The following is a 19,299-nucleotide window of genomic DNA, read 5'->3' as shown; positions in this document are numbered from 1 at the left end:
GAGGCAGTGCCGTCACAGATGGTGCTGAATCTGCGTCCTCCGGAAATACTAAATGTGTCTGTACCATTTTAGTACCCAAAACATCTTCAATACAATTAGCCTTAGTGATAGCTTTCTGTGTCACCTCCTAAGTATCTACAATCTACATCTACATCTACATCCGTACTCCGCAAGCCACCTGACGGTGTGTGGCGGAGGGTACCCTGAGTACCTCTATCGGTTCTCCCTTCTATTCCAGTCTCGTATTGTACGTGGAAAGAAGGATTGTCGGTATGCTTCTGTGTGGGCTCTAATCTCTCTGATTTTATCCTCATGGTCTCTTCGCGAGATATACGTAGGAGGGAGCAATATACTGCTTGACTCTTCGGTGAAGGTATGTTCTCGAAACTTCAACAAAAGCCCGTACCGAGCTACTGAGCGTCTCTCCTGCAGAGTCTTCCACTGGAGTTTATCTATCATCTCCGTAACGCTTTCGCAATTACTAAATGATCCTGTAACGAAGCGCGCTGCTCTCCGTTGGATCTTCTCTATCTCTTCTATCAACCCTACCTGGTGCGGATCCCACACTGCTGAGCAGTATTCAAGCATTGGGCGAACAAGCGTACTGTAACCTACTTCCTTTGTTGTCGGATTGCATTTCCTTAGGATTCTTCCAATGAATCTCAGTCTGGCATCTGCTTTACCGACGATCAACTTTATATGATCATTCCATTTTAAATCACTCCTAATGCGTACTCCCAGATAATTTATGGAATTAACTGCTTCCAGTTGCTGACCTGCTATTTTGTAGCTAAATGATAAGGGACCTATCTTTCTATGTATTCGCATCACATTACACTTCGCTACATTGAGATTCAATTGCCATTCCGTGCACCATGCGTCAATTCGCTGCAGATCCTCCTGCATTTCAGTACAATTTTCCATTGTTGCAACCTCTCGATACACCACAGCATCATCTGCAAAAAGCCTCAGTGAACTTCCGATGTCATCCACCAGCTCATTTATGTATATTGTGAATAGCAACGGTCCTATGACACTCCCCTGCGGCACACCTGAAATCACTCTTACTTCGGAAGACTTCTCTCCATTGAGAATGACGTGCTGCGTTCTGTTATCTAGGAACTCCTCAATCCAATCACACAATTGATCTGATAGTCCGTATGCTCTTACTTTGTTCATTAAACGACTATGGGGAACTGTGTCAAACGCCTTGCGGAAGTCAAGAAACACGGCATCTACCTGTGAACCCGTGTCTAAGGCCCTCTGAGTCTCGTGGACGAATAGCGCGAGCTGGGTTTCACACGATCGTCTTTTTCGAAACCCATTACTGTCGGCAGTTGCACTCTGCAAGACACAAAAATCTTCGGCACATGCACTTTCATGCACCTCTTGCCCAAGCTGCAGAAATTCGCAACCTCTCCGCCAGGGTATATCTCACTAATTATACAAACGTGGACAACAAACCAGTATGACGACAAGAAACGAGGAGAACAAAACAGTACGACCACAAGGACACTTAATCTAATTCTATCCTAACACTTACTGAAACTTAACTTCTCCACTTGATCGGTTACTCATGACTACTACTTTACGTGTTTAAACGCAGTGAGCCACATTTATTGCTCAAAATGAAATCCGTCGATCATTAAAAACGGCGAAATCTAACACAAAACTCCGACATATCGAAAAAAGTCCTCTTCCCTTCCTAAGAAGCTACGCATGGTTAACACCTTATACACTTCCAGACAATGAGCCAAACTCATTCATGATAGGCAAAAGTAACGTTCATTTTTACACATCCTCAGAACACAGTCTGAGTTTACTAGACACATGTCGCACATGAAAACAGAACTGAAAAGCTGCTAAAATGTTTACTGACTCGACGTCCTTCTTGCAGGAGAAACAATTAAACAGTTAGTGCACTCACCCACAGCACACCGATGCTGTGTGTCGACGATTCTGCAAACCTGAGGTAGTCGAGAGTCATTGTTTCCAGGTAGGGTGGCTGCTAATGTTCCCGTGTCACTGAAAATTAGACGTGACACACGCTTCTGACAACGTGATGTGGAGGTCTAGAATAGATGACCTCTACACGTGGAGGACTGAGTTGATTTGGTGGATTATTGTTGGGATGATGATCGATGGCTGCTCATAAATACTACGTTATTAGTCATTCATTTTACTGAAGAACAAACTAGAACATTCTGTGGTCTCACACGACTGCCTTCTATGGCCGAAGGCTAGTTACACCTGGTAGTTGGCCCACAGGCTGGAAGATGATAAGCTCACAGCATTGATCTTAAAACCAGCAGCAGGGGCCCACAGTTAGTGGTAGCCAAATCCCATGGTGGCTGCTTGTAGCCTCATGTCGCCTCGTGGAGCGGCATACACCTCTCCTCTGAAATAGTAGCTACCAGAATGAGTAATTTATGTTAGAACAGAGCGTTCTTGCTTTGCACATCACAGCTTGCAACCATGTAGACCATAATAAGATTATTGATTGGATGTGTAGTATCTGGCCTACGAACGCCTTTCTGCTGTGTCGTCGTTATGTCGGTGCCAGCCTCTTTCCTGGAGCACAGTGTGTGAATCTGCCAGTGGCATTGCTGCATCGGACGAAATGGTGTTTGGTCGGCTCTGCACTGGCCCACTCCCAAGATCTTTTGCAACATCCATAGGAACATTACAATTTTACACAGCAGCGCCGAAGAACAGTTGTGGCACTGCAGATCGAATAACTGATAAGAAGATACTGAGTCGAACTGGATAAAACAGGAAAATTATGTCACAACTGCGTTTCATAGGGCATAACCTGAGGCATCAAGGGCTTGTCACTTTGGTTTAAAATTGTACAGGGAGACAAAGTGTTCAATACAGATAGCAGGTTCAAACTGATGAACATTGCATTAGTTGTGCAGCGCTGAAGAGGCTTGCACAGAATAGACTAACTTGGGTAGCTGCATCAAACCCGTCTTCAGACTGTAGGCCACAACAACAAAATTGGGGTAAGAGGAGGGAGGGAGAGGTAGGCTTCTGTTCCACAATTTTGCAAGTTTTTTACTGGGAGAACTCCTGAGTAAGGTAGATCTCGTGTGATACAGCGCTCTCGGCTGTTGACATGGCAAAACAAGTTTCTATATTCCTCTAGAGAAGCCATCCTGAGTGGCCGAGCGATTATAGGCGCTACAGTCTGGAACAACGCGACCACTATGGTCGCAGGTTGGAATCCTGCCTTGGGCATCGATGTGTGTGACGTCCTTAGGTTAGTTAGATTGAAGTAGTTCTAAGTTATAGGGGACTGATGACCTCAGAAATTAAGTCCCATAGTGCTCAGAGCCATTTGAACTATTTGAAGATAGAGAATGCAAAGAAAGTATTCGTGGTTACCTACCACTTACACGCACATAGTCAGCTCAGTAATGTCAATTAAAATTAATCGAACAGTGCTTATTGATTGCTATTGGGATTTCCTATTACTCCAGGTTGGTTTTCGAAAGCAACGCAAAGTTACAGGTGCGGCTCCAGTTTAATTTTCATAAGGCAAGAGAATAACGCGATCGGTAAATCGCATTATGCTGTATAGTTAATTGAGTATCTGAGTTCATTTCAGAAAGACAGCAGGTTCGTTTGTACACCATAATAGATCTGATAAACTGCGAATCAGTATTTGGATCACACCAATGGAGGACGGGCTCCATGTCAGCAATTTTTCATTTCTTACACGAATAGCTGTACACAAAGCTGAAAGGCCACAACATCAAAATTGGGGTAAGGGGAGATAGGCATCTGGTCCACAATTTTGAAAGTTTTTTACTGGGAGAACTCCTGAGTAAGGTAGATATCGTGTGATTCAGCGCCCTCGGCTGTTGACATGGCAAAAGAATTTTCTGTATTGATCTAAATTAACGGAGTTGCTCATTCTGGTATGAGAAAAGCTGTTTATCTCACACTATTGGCTGATGTAGCGTTTCTTGTATTATTTTGTTGTTGTAAACAGAAGTGTCTCTGGTATGACATTCAACTGCAACCATACATAGAGTGAGCACAGTATAAGTGCTCCCCAGCCAGCAATAGCAACAACCTCTCTGCTAGGTGGATGAGCGAGTGGAACTTGTGAGCAGTAGCTGTTACCTCGCTTGCTTGCGAAGGTGGAAAGAAGACAGAGAATGTAAAGAAAATAGTCATGATCAACCACCACTTACCAGCAGATAGTCAGCTCAGTAATGTCAATTGAAATTAACCGAGCAGTGCTTGTTGATTCGATTTGTGATTTCCTATTACTCCAGTTATGTGTTCGAGAGAAATGCAAAGTTACAGATGTGGCTTCAATTTAATTTCCATAAGGCAAGAGCATAACACGATCGGTCAATCGAATTATGCGGTAAAGTTAATTGAATATCGGACCTCGTTTATGAGAGACTGTAGGTGCTTTGGTGTACCATAAAAGATCTTATAAATTGCTAATCAGTATTTGGTTCACACCAATAGCGGTCGGGCTCCGCGTCAGCAGTTTTACATTTCTTTCACTAATAGCTGTATACAAAGCTGATGAAGACATTAATACAAAGAGATATGTTTAGTTTGTTAAATTAATACATCTGAAAGGTATTAATTTAAATATACGTAAATACGAGAGGCGTTTGAAAAGTCCGAGAGATGCCACCACAGGCGCCTAACGAGGTCATGTTTAGTTAGTAGAATCATTGGAAATAACGCACACCAAGTTTCAATAATATTTGTCTATTTCTTTGTGTTTGGCATTCGTGTGAATCAAGGAAGTCGAGTGACTGCCAAAAAATGGACCAAAAAGGATTTCGTGTGGTGATTAAATATTACTTTATAAAAGGCAGAACACTTCGGGAGATTAAAGAGAAGCTTGATAAACATTGCGATGACTCTACGCCTTCGCGTAGAACAGTTTATAAGTGATTTCAAAATTTTGAGAGTGGCCACATGGGAACAAGTGATACTGAACATTCTGGACGGCCTGTGGAGGTTACGACTCCAGAAATCATTGTTAAAATCCATGATATGGTGGTGGATGACGGAAGAGTTAAGGTGCGTGAGATTGCTAGTGCTGTGGGCATCTCGAATGAACGAGTACATAATATTTTGCATGAACATTTGGACATGAGAAAGCCATCCGTAAGATGCATTCCGCGATTGCTCACGCTTGACAAAATACGGAATTGTGCAAAATGTTACATGGATGGTTTGCAACTGCTCAGAAGACTCCGCAGGACTTTAAGCGTCGTTTCGTCACTGTGGATGAAACATGGATACATTACTATACTCCTGAGACCAAACTACAATCTAAACAATGAGTTACCAAGGAAGAATCTGCACCAAAAAAGTCGAATACAGTTCCTTCGGCCAGAAAGTTTATGGCGACTGTCTTTTGGGATACGCAAGGGATAATCCTCATCGACCATCTGGAACGGGGTAAAACTATTACAGGTGAGTATTATTCACCGTTATTGGACCGTCCTTTTCGATCACGACAATGCACCAGCAGACACCTCAGCAGTTGTGGTCGTAAAATTAAGGGAAATAGGATTCCATCTCATTTCACATCCCCCACCCCACAAATTCTCCAGATCTGGCCCACTCGGACTACTATTTGTTTCCCAATTTGAAGAAATGATGCAGCTACTATTAGCTATTTTGCAGACTTGGACAATTCCTATTATTCGGAAGGCATCAACAAATTAGAACAACGTTGGACGAAGTGTTTAAGTCTAAGAGGAGACTATGTTGAAAAATAAAAAAGGTTTACCCCAAACATGTAATTAGTTTTTATTTTGCACGGACTTTTCAAACTCCCGTCGTATATTCATGGTTCTTAAGAGCTAACAAGATAGATGAATACATAGCGAGGGTTAAAGAACAAAGGACGGTACGAAACAGGAAGGCATCTCCTAGCTGATCGCAGAAGAAATGTGAACGAATCTCTGTTCGTCCTTATCGGTCCGTATTAAATGTACTTATTAACATTTGTGGTGTTTCTGGTACACACACATTTCATAAACATAAAGAAAGAAAAATTTTTTTGGTGTCTTACATTTTCCTAAGATATATTTGTCTACGATGCTGGCTTTTACATGAGTAGTCATTCGAGTCGTGTGCAACAAGGTTAAGTCAGTTCAGGGACGTGTCTGCCCAAGGGAATTGGTGCAGCCACGGGTGGAGTGACGTCTCAGTTGGCTTGTATGATATCAATCGGACGGTGACAACCGGCTGAGAGCGAGCTCTGGTTTTGCAGTTTTCAGCAGAGGTGGGCATCCAGGAGCGTAGCCATGCCAGCCTTGCCTAGCGCTTCCCGTTCAGCCTGGCAGCAGCATGGAGATCCAATGGGCCCCAGGGTGCAGAGTCTTGCTGCCGCACTGGGCTACGGCAGTCTCGAGCCGAACGAGTCCCTGACGCCACCCCAAGGGCCGAGCAGTGCTGTTGCGGAAAAAAACTTTTATGCCACGGGCTCAGCGGAGTCGCAGCCCACAGGCTGCGGCCTCACTGCTCCACACTGAGCTAGCCCGTGATGTCACTGCTCCAGTGCCATGCGCAAGGGCTGCGTGCTGCGGCCTACGGGCTGTTGGTAGAACTGACTACAGTTATGAGCTAGGGTCTGCGAGAGGTGAGTAGAGCTGAGTTTAGTTCAAATGTATGTGAAATCTTGTGGGACTAACCTGCTAAGGTCATCAGACCCTAAGCTTACACACTACTTAACCTAAATTATCCTTATGACAAACACACACCCATGCCCGAGGGAGGACTCGAACTTCCACCGGGACCAGCCACACAGTCCATGACTAGAACATTCTGTGGTGCAACGTTCTCCATAGCGTGTGCTGAAGACAGCGAGTGTTAAGTTTTGTGTTAGCAGAAGAGCCAACACCGTGTTACGAGTGGAGGCCGAAATGTACTCGTTTTAGCTCACGCAGGCTGGCATGAGGAGGAAGATCTATACTGACGTGAGGTCTGGAACACGACAAGGAATGAGAATTCAGAAAGCGGACGTAATTAGTTTGATACTTAACTTTAATCCATTTATGATGAACGTCGCTCTTGACGGTACATGATTCATTCACAATATTATCTGTTCAGAATATATTCTTGAAGATAGTAATTATAGTAACTGAATATGGCGTCTTGCTATGTCGTAGCAAATGACGCAGTTAAAGGCTATGCTAAACAGTCGTCTCTGCAAGAGAGCGTATGTAGACAGTGAACCATCGTTAGCGAAGTCGGCTGTACAACTGGGGCGAGTTCTAGGGAGTCTCTCGAGACTAGACTTGCCGTATGGCTGCACTCGGTCTGCAATCACTGATAGTGGCTACACGTGGGTGCGACTTATTCTAATGGACAGCGGCCGATTTAAAGGCTACCACCTAGCAAGTGTGGTGACTGCCGGTGACACCACATTTAGGACTGATGCAACAGGTGGCTTTGGTCTCAAACGACTGCCTTCTATGGCCGAAGGCTGGTTGCACCTTGTAGTTGGCCCACAGGCTGGAAGATGATAAGCTCACAGCACTGATCTTAAAACGAACAGTTAGTGGGCCCAGAGTGAGTGGAGGCCAAATCCCATAGTGGCTGCTTGTAGCATCATGTCTTCTCGAGGAGCGGCATACACCTCTCCTCATAAATATTAGCTACCAGACTAAGACACCTTTGACTGAAAATAATGGTAATTTATGTTGGAACAGAGCGTTCTTGCTTTGCAGGTCACAGCTTGCAACCATGTAGACCATACGAAGAGTATTGACTGGATGTGTAGTAACTGGCCCACCAACGTCTTTCTGCTGTGCCGTCGTTATGGCGATGCCCGCCCCTTTCCTGGAGCACAATATGGGAATCAGCCAGTGGCATTGCTGCATCTGCCGTAATGGTGTTTGGTCGGCTCTGAGCTTGCCCACTCGCAAGGTATTTTGCAACAGCCATGGCAACATCAAAATCTTACTCAGGAGCGCCGTTAAATAGTGGTGGCGCTGCAGATCGAATAACTGATTAGAAGATACTGACTCAAAATGAGGAAAACAAGAAACTTATGGCAAAACTTCGTTTCATAGGGCGTATCCTGAGGAATCATGGAATTGTCAATTTGGTATTGGAGCAAAGTGTGTATATGTGGGTGTTGGGGAGGGGGGAGGTGTTAAAACTGTAGAGGGAGACAAAGTCTTGAATACAGTTAGCAGGTTCAAACTGATGTACTTGTAGTAGCTGTGCAGCGCTGAAGAGGCTTGCACAGAATAGACTAGCTTGGGCAGCTACATCAATCCAGTCTTTAGACTGAAGACCACAACAACAACATTGGGGAAGGGGGCAGAGAGGAGAGCTAGGCTTCTGGTCCACAATTTTGCAAGTTCTTTTCTGGGCGAATTCATGAGTAAGATAAATCTTGTCACTTTGATAATGGAGAGAAGTGTGTATATGAGGGTGTTGTGGGCAGGGGGGGGGGTGTTAAAATTGTAGAGGGAGACAAAGTGTTGAATACAGTTAGCAGGTTCAAACTGATGCACATTGCATTAGCTGTGCAGCGCTGAAGAGGCTTGCTCAGAATAGACTAACTTGGGTAGCTGCATCAAACCCGTCTTCAGACTGTAGGCCACAACAACAAAATTTGGATAAGACGAGGGAGAGAGAGGTAGGCTTCTGGTCCACAATTTTGCAAGCTTTTTACCGGGAGAACTCCTGAGTAAGGTAGATCTCGTGTGATACAGCGCTCTCGGCTGTTGACATGGCAAAACAAGTTTCTATATTCCTCTAGAGAAGCCATCCTGAGTGGCCGAGCGATTATAGGCGCTACAGTCTGGAACAACGCGACCACTATGGTCGCAGGTTGGAATCCTGCCTTGGGCATCGATGTGTGTGACGTCCTTAGGTTAGTTAGATTGAAGTAGTTCTAAGTTATAGGGGACTGATGACCTCAGAAATTAAGTCCCATAGTGCTCAGAGCCGTTTGAACTATTTGAAGATAGAGAATGCAAAGAAAATATTCGTGGTTACCTACCACTTACCAGCACATAGTCAGCTCAGTAATGTCAATTAAAATTAATCGAACAGTGCTTATTGATTGCTATTGGGATTTCCTATTACTCCAGGTTGGTTTTCGAAAGCAACGCAAAAATTACAGGTGCGGCTCCAGTTTAATTTTCATAAGGCAAGAGAATAACGCGATCGGTAAATCGCATTATGCTTTATAGTTAATTGAGTATCTGAGTTCATTCCAGAAAGACAGCAGGTTCGTTTGTACACCATAATAGATCTGATAAACTGCGAATCAGTATTTGGATCACACCAATGGAGGACGGGCTCCATGTCAGCAATTTTTCATTTCTTACACGAATAGCTGTACACAAAGCTGAAAGGTATTAATTTAAATACAGTTAAATATATTCATGGTTCTTAAGAGCTAACAAGATAGATGATTACATAGCGAAAGCTGAAGAACAAAGGACGATATGAAACTAGAAGGCATGTCCTAGCTGACGACTGAAAAAATGTAAAGGCTTCTCTGTTCTTTATCATCATATAAAGAATTGCATGTAGTTTTAAACATTTGTTGCTCTGTCTGGTACACAAATATTTCATAAACATAAAAAAGAAATATTTTCTTGGTGTGGTGAATTACCTACGAAACATTTGACTAAGATACTGGCTGTTACATGAGTAACTTTTGAACAAAATTACAAGATTGGTGTGTACAAGAAGAACAATGCACTATTTGACATGTTTTAAATGAACAGTTTGACAAATCATTCACACTGGCACGGGAGTTATTTGAAGAAGATACACTAACTTGAAGTTTGAGAGGTATCAATGTTCTGAGGATAACAGATGAATTAAGTTTAGTGACGTGTGTGCCCTTGGGAATTGATGCAGCCGCTGCTGGAGTGACACCACATTTGGCTTGTATGATGTCAATAGGTCGGTGACGACCGACTGAGTGCGAGCTCTGGTTGTGCACGTCGCAGCAGAGGTGGGCATCGAGGCGATGCCTGTCCAGGACTGTAGCCATGACCGTCATGCGAGCCATGCTTCATGCTGCCGGATCAGCTGGGGCAGCCGCATCAAGGTCGGACGGGCCGCACAGTGGAGAGTCGTTCGGCCGCACCGGACTACAGCAGTCTTGGACCGAGCGAGTCCCTGACGTCACCCCAAGTGCCAAGCAGTGCTGTTGCAAAACAACTTGTATGCCGTGGGATCACCAGAGTCCCACATGGAGACCCAGTCGATGGGCGGTGGCCTCACTGCTCCGCACTGGGAAAGCCCGTGACGTCATTGCATCAGTGCCGTGCGCAAGTGCTGGTGTGCTGCGCCCTTCGGGCTGTTGGTAGTACTGACTGTAGTTGTGAGCTACAGGCTATGAGCGGTTAATGGAGTAGAGTTTAGTGCATATGTTGAAATGTGTGTGGACTGTTATGGGACTTAACTGTTAAGGTCATCAGTCCCTAAGCTTACACACTACTTAAACTAAATTATCCTAAGGACAAACACACACACCCATACCCCAGGGAGGACTCGAACCTCCACCGGGACTATCCCCACAGTCCAAGACTGCAGTACCTTAGACCGCCAGAGTTTAGTGGAGTGCTCTCAATCACTGAACACTGTGTACTCAATGACGATTCCCTACACGGAGGCGATGTCCAGAATCGTATAAGGTAGCAACACCTTTGGTCACATAAAGCAACTTTCCAGTGCCTTGTTGCACTATATCATGCAAATTAAGCCTTAGTGATTTTACCCACAATTGTCGTATGATAATAAGCCAACATTGAAATGTATTTCATTGGTGACAGCTTCCCCCAGCTTGAACATTACCCCCCTCAGTTCCACCACGCGTCATCGAAAGTCAGTTTCGGCATGATGCTTGATGAGAAAGTCTAACCCTGGGTTTTCACAGCTGCCTTCGCCTGCATCACGTATTACACTGCAAGTGTTGTCACTTTTGTCAGTCTCCTGATCCACTGGCCCAATGATAAACCCCGCAAACACATTTCCTTTTTGTTCTCCTCCCAGCTTCTGAGGGGGCAGTGCCGTTACAGATGGTGCCGAATCTGCGTTATTCAGAAATACTAAATGCGCCTGTACCATTTCAGTTCCCAAAACATCTGCATTACAATCAGCCTTATTGATAGGTTTCTGTGCAACCTCCTAAGTGACTACAACAAAATTACTGTCGGCAGTTGCACTCTGCAAGACACAAAAATCATCAGCACATACACTTCCCTGCACATCTGGTCGAGACTGCAGAAATTCGCAACCTCTCTTCCAGAGTATCCTCCACTGATAATACAAACAACAAACGAGGAGCACAAAACTGTGTGACGACAAAGGTAGTTATTCTAATTCTTTCTTAACACTTACTGTAACTTAACTTCTTCGCTTGAGAGTCTACTCATGACTACTACTTTACTTGCTTAAGCGTAGTGAGCCACATTTATTGCTCAAAATGAAATACATTCCCCATTGAAAACGGTGTAAACTACCACAAAACTCCCACTTCTAAACAAAACTCATCTTGCCCTCCCAAGAAACTGCACGTGTTTAACATTTATACCCTTCCACACAACGCGCCACACCCATTGATGATAGGGAAAAATAACGTTCATATTTACTCATTCTCAGAACACAGTCTGAGTTTACTTTCCACATGTAACACTTGAAAACAGAACTGAAAATCTGATAAAAGGTGGACTGACTATGTGATACTCGCAAGTGAAAAATAAGAACAGTCAGTGCAGTCATCCATTCCATACTGATGCTGTCTGCCGTCGAAACCGCAACTCTGAGGTAGTCGAGAGTTATTGTCTCCAGGGAGGGTGACTGGTAAGGTTCTTCTGTCACTGAAATTAGTGGTAACACACAGTTCTGACATCAAAATGTAGAGGTCGCCCCAGGGCGAAGCAGGCGGCAAAAGACTTCCCAAGCAGCGGCACGTCAGGACTCCCCGGTTTGTCTCACAAACAGGTTCCAGTTGCTGTCTGTGGCAGACACTGTTGTTGAGCCGGATGCTGTCGCCCAACCTGTTTCAGAGTAAACCACTCAGCCTGCAAGATCCGGGCAATCGCAGTGGACGGGATTAATGGTAGTTGGGAGCTCCAACGTTAGGCGCGTTATGAGGCACCTTAGAGCCTTGCTGACAAGGCTCAAGTCTTTCAGAGTAGAGTCGAGGATACCAAGAGACATAAATCGTCTAAATAATCCTCTTATAATGTTACCGCCCGTTTTTGGTTCCTCTGGAAAATGAGTTGTAAATAAAATGCGAGATCTGAGAGTCCAGTCAATAAAACAGGAGACACTACATGTCAGATAATTGTTTCTTCTCCTACTGGATTTGCACATATCTATAGTTGCTGAGTTTTCACCTTCTGTTATATGAGGAGTACCTCAGGCATAATTATATGTCGTAGGCTTTTAATACTTTCTGCCATGTATCGCGACACAGCTGTGGTGTGAGATAGTGTATGATGGCCTTTGCAGTGTCGATTGACGTCTGAACAAGATCCATAGGAGCTTCACGTCTTATACCCTGTATGACCTTACGTCTCGTGCACATATAGCAACGGATTTATCAACAGTTATTTCTTGAGCAGGATTAAAAATGCCTCGAACCTTTGGAGGTGACGGAGTCCCACCTCTAATTGACAAACCAGGGACTCCTAAGATACGACTCGGCATACGAATGGTAACGAGATGGGGAGCTGTTAATATCAATAGGAGCTACTCTGGGAAGAAGGTAGAGTTGGGAGAGGCTGCAAGTAAGATGGGGTTGGACGTTTTAGCTGTTAGTGACATTCGAATAAGTGGTGAAAAAGAAGAGGAAGTGGGAGAATACAAGGTCTACCTGTCAGGAGTCAAAGCAGGAATAGCACAATGGGGTGTAGGCTTTTCATCAGGGAAGAAATGGAACCCAGCGTAGTTGCAATAAGGTGTGTAAACGAACGACTGATGTGGATAGATTTGATAGTGTATAACAAGAAAATTAGGATTACGTCAGTATATTCGCATTGTGAAGGGACATATCAAGATAAGATTGATAGTTTTTATGACGCACTCAGTGATATAGCTGTTAGAGTAAAGGACAAGGACATGGGTGATTTTAAAGCTAGGGTTGGAAATCGAACAGAAAGGTATAAATTTGAAGAGGATATGGAGGCCAACAGGAACGGGAAACAACTCTTGGATTTCTGTGCCAGTGTGGGCTTAGTAATCACAAACTCCTTTTTTAAACATAAGAATATTCATCGGTATACTTGGGAAGGCAAGGGAACCAGATCTCTCATTGACTATATAATAACAGATCAGGAAATCAGGAAGGCTGTGAGGGACACACGTGTATTCAGGGGATTCTTTGATGACACTGATCACTATTTAATCTGCAGTGAAATTGATATTGTGAGGCCGAAAGTGCAGGGGGTCAGGTCCATGTGTAGGAGGATAAGAGTGGAGAAACTTCAGGATAAGGAAATCAGACACAAGTACATAACAGTGATCTCAGAAAGGTACCAGTAGCTTCAATGTAGTCAATTGCAGTCACTGGAAAAGGAATGGACAATGTATAAGGCCACAGTACTAGAAGTGGCCAAAGAATGTCTTGGAACAGTAGTGTGTAAAGGTAGGATGAAACCAACAGCTTGGTGGAATGACACAGGCAAGGCAGCCTGTAGAGGAAAAAGAAGGCATATCAAAAATGGCTACATACTAGAGCTCAGGTAGACAGAGAAAGTTGTGTTGAAGAAAGAAACAAAGCCAAAAAGATAATTACAGCATCCAAGAAGAAATTTTGGGAAGACTTTGTAAAAAGGTTGGTGACTATGGGTCAAGCTGCTGGAAAACCATTCTGGAGTGTAATTAACACCCTTCGAAAGGGAGGTAAGAAGGGAATGACAAGTATTTTGGAAACGTCAGGAAAACTTCTGGTGAATCCTATTGAGGCATGGGCAGATGGAGGGAATATTTTGAAGAGTTGCTCAATGCAGGTGAAAATACGATCAGTAATGTTTCAGATTTCGATGTACAATGGGACAGGAATGATGATGGAAATAGGATCACATTTGAGGAAATGGAGAAAATGTCCAATATATTGAAGTGCAATAAAGCGGCTGGGGTGGATGAAATTAAGTCGTAATTCGTCAAATACAGTGAAATGTCAGTTCTTAAATGGCTACACAGGATAATTGAAATGGCGTGGGAGTCGGGACTGGTTCCATCATACTGGAAGAAAGCAGTAATCACACCAATCTTTAAACATGGGAACAGAAAAGATTGTAACAGCTACAGAGGTATCCCTTTGATCAGCGTTGTGGGTAAAATTTTCTCAGGTATTGTTGAAAGGAAAGTGCGAGTATTAGTTGAGGAGAAATTGGATGAAAATCATTGTGGGTTTAGGCCTCTTAGAGGTTTTCAGGGCCAGATCTTTAGCTTACAGCAAATAATGGAGAAGTGTTACGAGTGGAACAGGGAATTGTATCTATGTTTTATAGATCTAGAAAAGGCGTATGACCGGGTTCCTAGGACGAAGTTATTGTCTGTTTCACGTGATTACGGAATAGGAGGCAAAGTTTTAAAACCAATTAAAGGTCTTTACATAGATAGTCAGGCAGCAGTTAGAGTTGACGGTAAATTGAGTCCATGGATCAGAGTAGTTCCAGGGGTAAGACTAGGCTGCAACCTGTCTCCACTGTTGTTCATATTATTTATGCATCATATGTTGAAAACAATGGACTTGCTGGGTGAGATTAAGATAGATGAACACAAAATAAGCAGTCTCTAATATGCGGATAACTTAGTTGTGATGACAGATTCTATTGAAAGTAATATTTCAGAGCTAGATCAGAAATGTAAGGACTATGGTATGAAGATTAGAATCTCCAAAACCAAAGTAATGTCAAAAGATATAAACGGATTGAGTTCCAAATAGGGGGAACAAAGTTAGAACAGGTGGACGGTTTCAAGTACTTACGATGCATATTCTCACAGGATGGCAACATAGTGAAAGAACTGGAAGCGAGGTGTAGCAAAGATAATGCAGTGAGCGCTCAGCTACGATCTACTCTCATCTACAAGAAGGAAGTCAGTACCAGGACTAAGTTATTTGTGCACCGTTCAATCTTTCGACCAACTTTGTTGTATGGGAGCGAAAGCTGGATGGCTTCAGGTTACCTTATAAATAAGGTTGAGGTTACGAATATGAATGTAGCTAGAATGATTACAGGTACTAGTATATGGGAACAATGGCAGGAGGGTGTGCACAATGAGGAAATCAAAGAAAAACTGGGAATGAACTCTATAGGTGTAGCAGTCAGGGCGTACAGACTTAAATGGTTGGGTCATGTTACACGCATTAGAGAAGCAAGGTTACCCAAGAGACCCATGGGTTCAACAGTAGAGGGTAGGAGGAGCCGGGGTAGAACAAGGAGAAGGTACCTGGATTCGGTTAAGAGTGATTTAGAAGTAATACGCTTAACATCAGAGGAGGCACCAATGTTAGCACTGAATAGGGGATCATGGAGGAATTTTATAAGGGGGACTATGCTCCAGACTGAACGCTGAAAGGCATAATTAGTCTTAAATGATGATGATGATGATGATTTGACACACGGAAACCGAAATTAAAAGCTGCAATGACTCGACGTGATACTCGCAAGGGGGAAAATAGAACAGTCAGTGCACTCACCCACTGCACACTGATGCTGTGTATTGACGAAACTGCAACCCTGAGGTAGTCGAGTGTCATCGTCTCCAGGGAGGGTGGCTAGTAAGGTTCCCCTATCACTGAAATTTAGACGTGACACACAATTCTGCCAACAAAATTTGGAGGTCCAGAATGGATAACCTCTACACGTGGAGGTCTGAGTTGAGATGGTGGATTATTGTTGGGATGATGAGCGATGGTTGCTCATGAAAACTTCACTATTTGTCATACATTTTTACTGTACTACAAACTAGAACATTCTGTGATCTTAAACGACTGCCTTCTTTGGCCAAAGGCTGTTGGCTGGTGGTACCTAGTAGTTGGCCCACAGGCTGGAAGAGGGGGAAGTGTTAAAATTGTAAAGGGAGACAAAGTCCTGAATAAAGTTAGCAGGATCAAACTGATGCATATGGCATTAGCTGTGGAGCGCTGAAGAGGCTTGCACAAAATAAACTAGCTTTGGCAGCTGCGTCAAACCAGTCTTCAGACTGAAGACCATAAAAGTAACATTGAGGAATGGGGTGGGAAGGAGAGGTAGGCTTCTGGTCCACAATTTTGCAAGTTATTTACTAGGAGATCTCATGAGTAAGGCAAATCTCGTGTGATTCAGCGATTTCGGCTCTTGACATGGTGAAAGACTTTTCTATATTGCCCTAAATTAACAGCGCAGCTCATTCTCGTATGAGAAAAGCTATTTAGCTCATACTATTGGCCGATGCAACGAACTGATGTAGCGGTTCTTGTATATTTTGTTGTTGTAAACAGAAGTGTGTATGGTTTGACGTTAACCTGCAACCACACAGTATAAGTGGTCTCTGTCCTACAATAGCAATCAGCTTTCCGACATAGAGGGCAACCATTTGAGACCACGGCCACCTGTTGCGTTATTACCATAACACCACCTGTCTTCAGCACACACTTTAGAGGAAGTTGCACTACATAATATTCTAGTTTGTTCTTCAGTAAACTGTATGACTAACAGCAAAATTTTTATGAACAGCCATGGATCAACATCCCAACAACAATCCACCACCTCAACTCAGACCTCCACGTGTAGAGCTCATCCGTCCCGAACCTCTACATTTTGATGTCAGAGGTGTGCATCACGTGTAAATTTCAGTGACAGAGGAACCTTACCAGCCACCCTCCCTGGAGACGATGACTCTCTATTTCCTCATGGTTGCAGTTTCGTCGACACACAGCATCAGTGTGCAGTGGGTGAGTGGATTGACTGTTCTTATTTTTCCCTCCGAAGGTCACGTCGAGTCACTACACATATAAGCAGCTTTTCAGTTCTGTTTCCGTATGTGACATGAGTCAAATAAACTCAAACTGTGTTCTGAGGATGTGTAACAATGAACGCTGTTTTTGCCTATCATCAATGAGTGTGGCTCATTTTCGGGAAGTGTATGGGGTGTTAATTATGCGTAGCTTCTTAGGGGTTCTGTGGTAGTGTTCGCCGTTTTTAATGAGCAATATATTTCATTTTGAGCAATAAATGTGGCTCACTACGTTTAAGCACATAAAGTAGTAGTCATGAGTAGACGCTCAAATAATTTGTATACACAAATCTTGTAATTTTGTTGTACTGACGACTTGAATGACTACTCATATAACAGCCATTATCATAGTGAAATATATTGCAGGAAAATGTAAGACACCAAGAAAATTTTTCTTTCTTTATGTTTATGAAATATGTGTGTACCAGAAAGTCCAGAAATGTTAATAAGTACGTGTAATACTTTCTACGACAATGAAGAACAGAGAAGCCTTCACATTTTTTCTGCGATCAGCTAGGAGATGCCTTCTTGTTTTGTATGGTCCTTTGATCTTTAGCTCTCGCTATTTATGCATCTATCTTTTTAGCTCTTAAGAACCGTGAATTTAGGGGGGCATTTGAAAAGATAATGCAAAAATAAAAACTGCCTACATGTTTGGGGTAATATTTCTCATTTTTCAACATAGTATTCTTTTAGACGTATACACTTCGTCCAACGCTGTTCTAATTTGTTCATTCCTTCCGAATAATAGGAATTGCCCGAGTCTACTAAATAGACAATAGTTGCAGATAGCTTTCTCATGTCCAAATGTTCATGAAAATATTACCTACCCGTTCATTCGAGATGCCCACAACACCAGCAATCTCACGCACGTGAACTATACTGTCATCCATCACCATATCATGGATTTTAACAATAATTTTTGGAGTCGTAACCTCCACAGGCCGCCCAGAATGTTCAGTATCACTTGTGCCCATATGGCCACTCCTAAAATTGTGAAATCACTTATAAACTGTTCTAAGCAAAGGCGCAGAGTCAGCGTAATGTTTATCAAACTTCTCTTTAGTCTCCTGAGGCGTTTTGCCACTCAGAAACTAATGTTCAATCACCACACGAAATTCTTTTTCGTCCAGTTTTTGACAGTCAGTCGACTTCCTTGATTCACACGAATGCCAAACACAAAGAAATAGACAAATATGACTGAAACGTGGTATGGGTTCTTTCCAAAGATGCTACTAACTAAACATAGGCGCCGGTGGTGGCATCTCTTGGACTTTGCACAGACTTTTCAAAGTCCCTTCGTATTCAAGTATATTTAAATTAATACCCTTCAGATGTATTAATATAACAAACTAAACATATCTCTTTGTATTAATGTCTTTATCGGCTTTGTATACAGCTATTCGTGAAAGAAATGCAAAACTGCTGGCGTGAAGCCCGTCCGACGTTGGTGCGATCCAAATGCTGATTAGCAATTATCAGATCTTTTATGGTGCACCATAGAACCTACAGTCTTTCAGAAACGAAGTCCGACACTCAATTAACTATACAGTAAAATTCGATTGACAGATCGCGTTATGCACTTGACTTATGATAATTACATTTCAGTCATATCGGTAAGTTAGCGTTTCTCTCGAACACAAACCTGGAGTAACAGGAAATCACAACAGGAATCAACAAGCACTGCTCAGTTAATTTAAACTGGCAATATTGAGCTGACTACCTGCTGCTAACTGGTAGGTGATCACGATTATTTTCTTTACATTCTCTATCTTCCTTCACCTTACTACTATTGATAGATCACGGAGCAAGTCTAACGATACTGCCTGGAATAAGCAGCTGACATTTGTTAGAATGTCTTTTTGCGAAAAGCTCTCTGAGAAGAGAGAACTAGCCCAAAATGAAGGAACTGATAATGCGCTGATGAAAGAACTATTTACGTTATGTGTGCTATTCGATTACTGTAAGTCTTATTTACAATTGTTAATTTATATCTTTTAAAACGTAAGGGTTTTTGTAGCTCTTTAAAGCGGCGACCAAGGAATTTAAACCAACAGGTTTAAAATAACGTGTACTACAAAATCGTGGCGTAATATATGACCAATATAAAGATATACTTATTTTGTTCACTTTCGTCGTCTTTTACGCTCATCAGGTTATGAAATGAAGACTGAACTATAGCAAGGAAAGTATTAATGAGGAAGAAGGATTTCGTAACATCGAACATAAATTTAAGTATTAGGACGTATTACTGGAAGGTATTTGTATGGTTCCAGAGACGCTGATCCAGGCGGGTGTAAAAATGAATGTGCACAAAGGAAA

This window comes from Schistocerca gregaria, chromosome X, assembly GCF_023897955.1.
Source record: "Schistocerca gregaria isolate iqSchGreg1 chromosome X, iqSchGreg1.2, whole genome shotgun sequence".
NCBI classification, from domain to species: Eukaryota; Metazoa; Arthropoda; class Insecta; order Orthoptera; family Acrididae; genus Schistocerca; species Schistocerca gregaria.
This window is presented reverse-complemented; position numbering follows the sequence as displayed.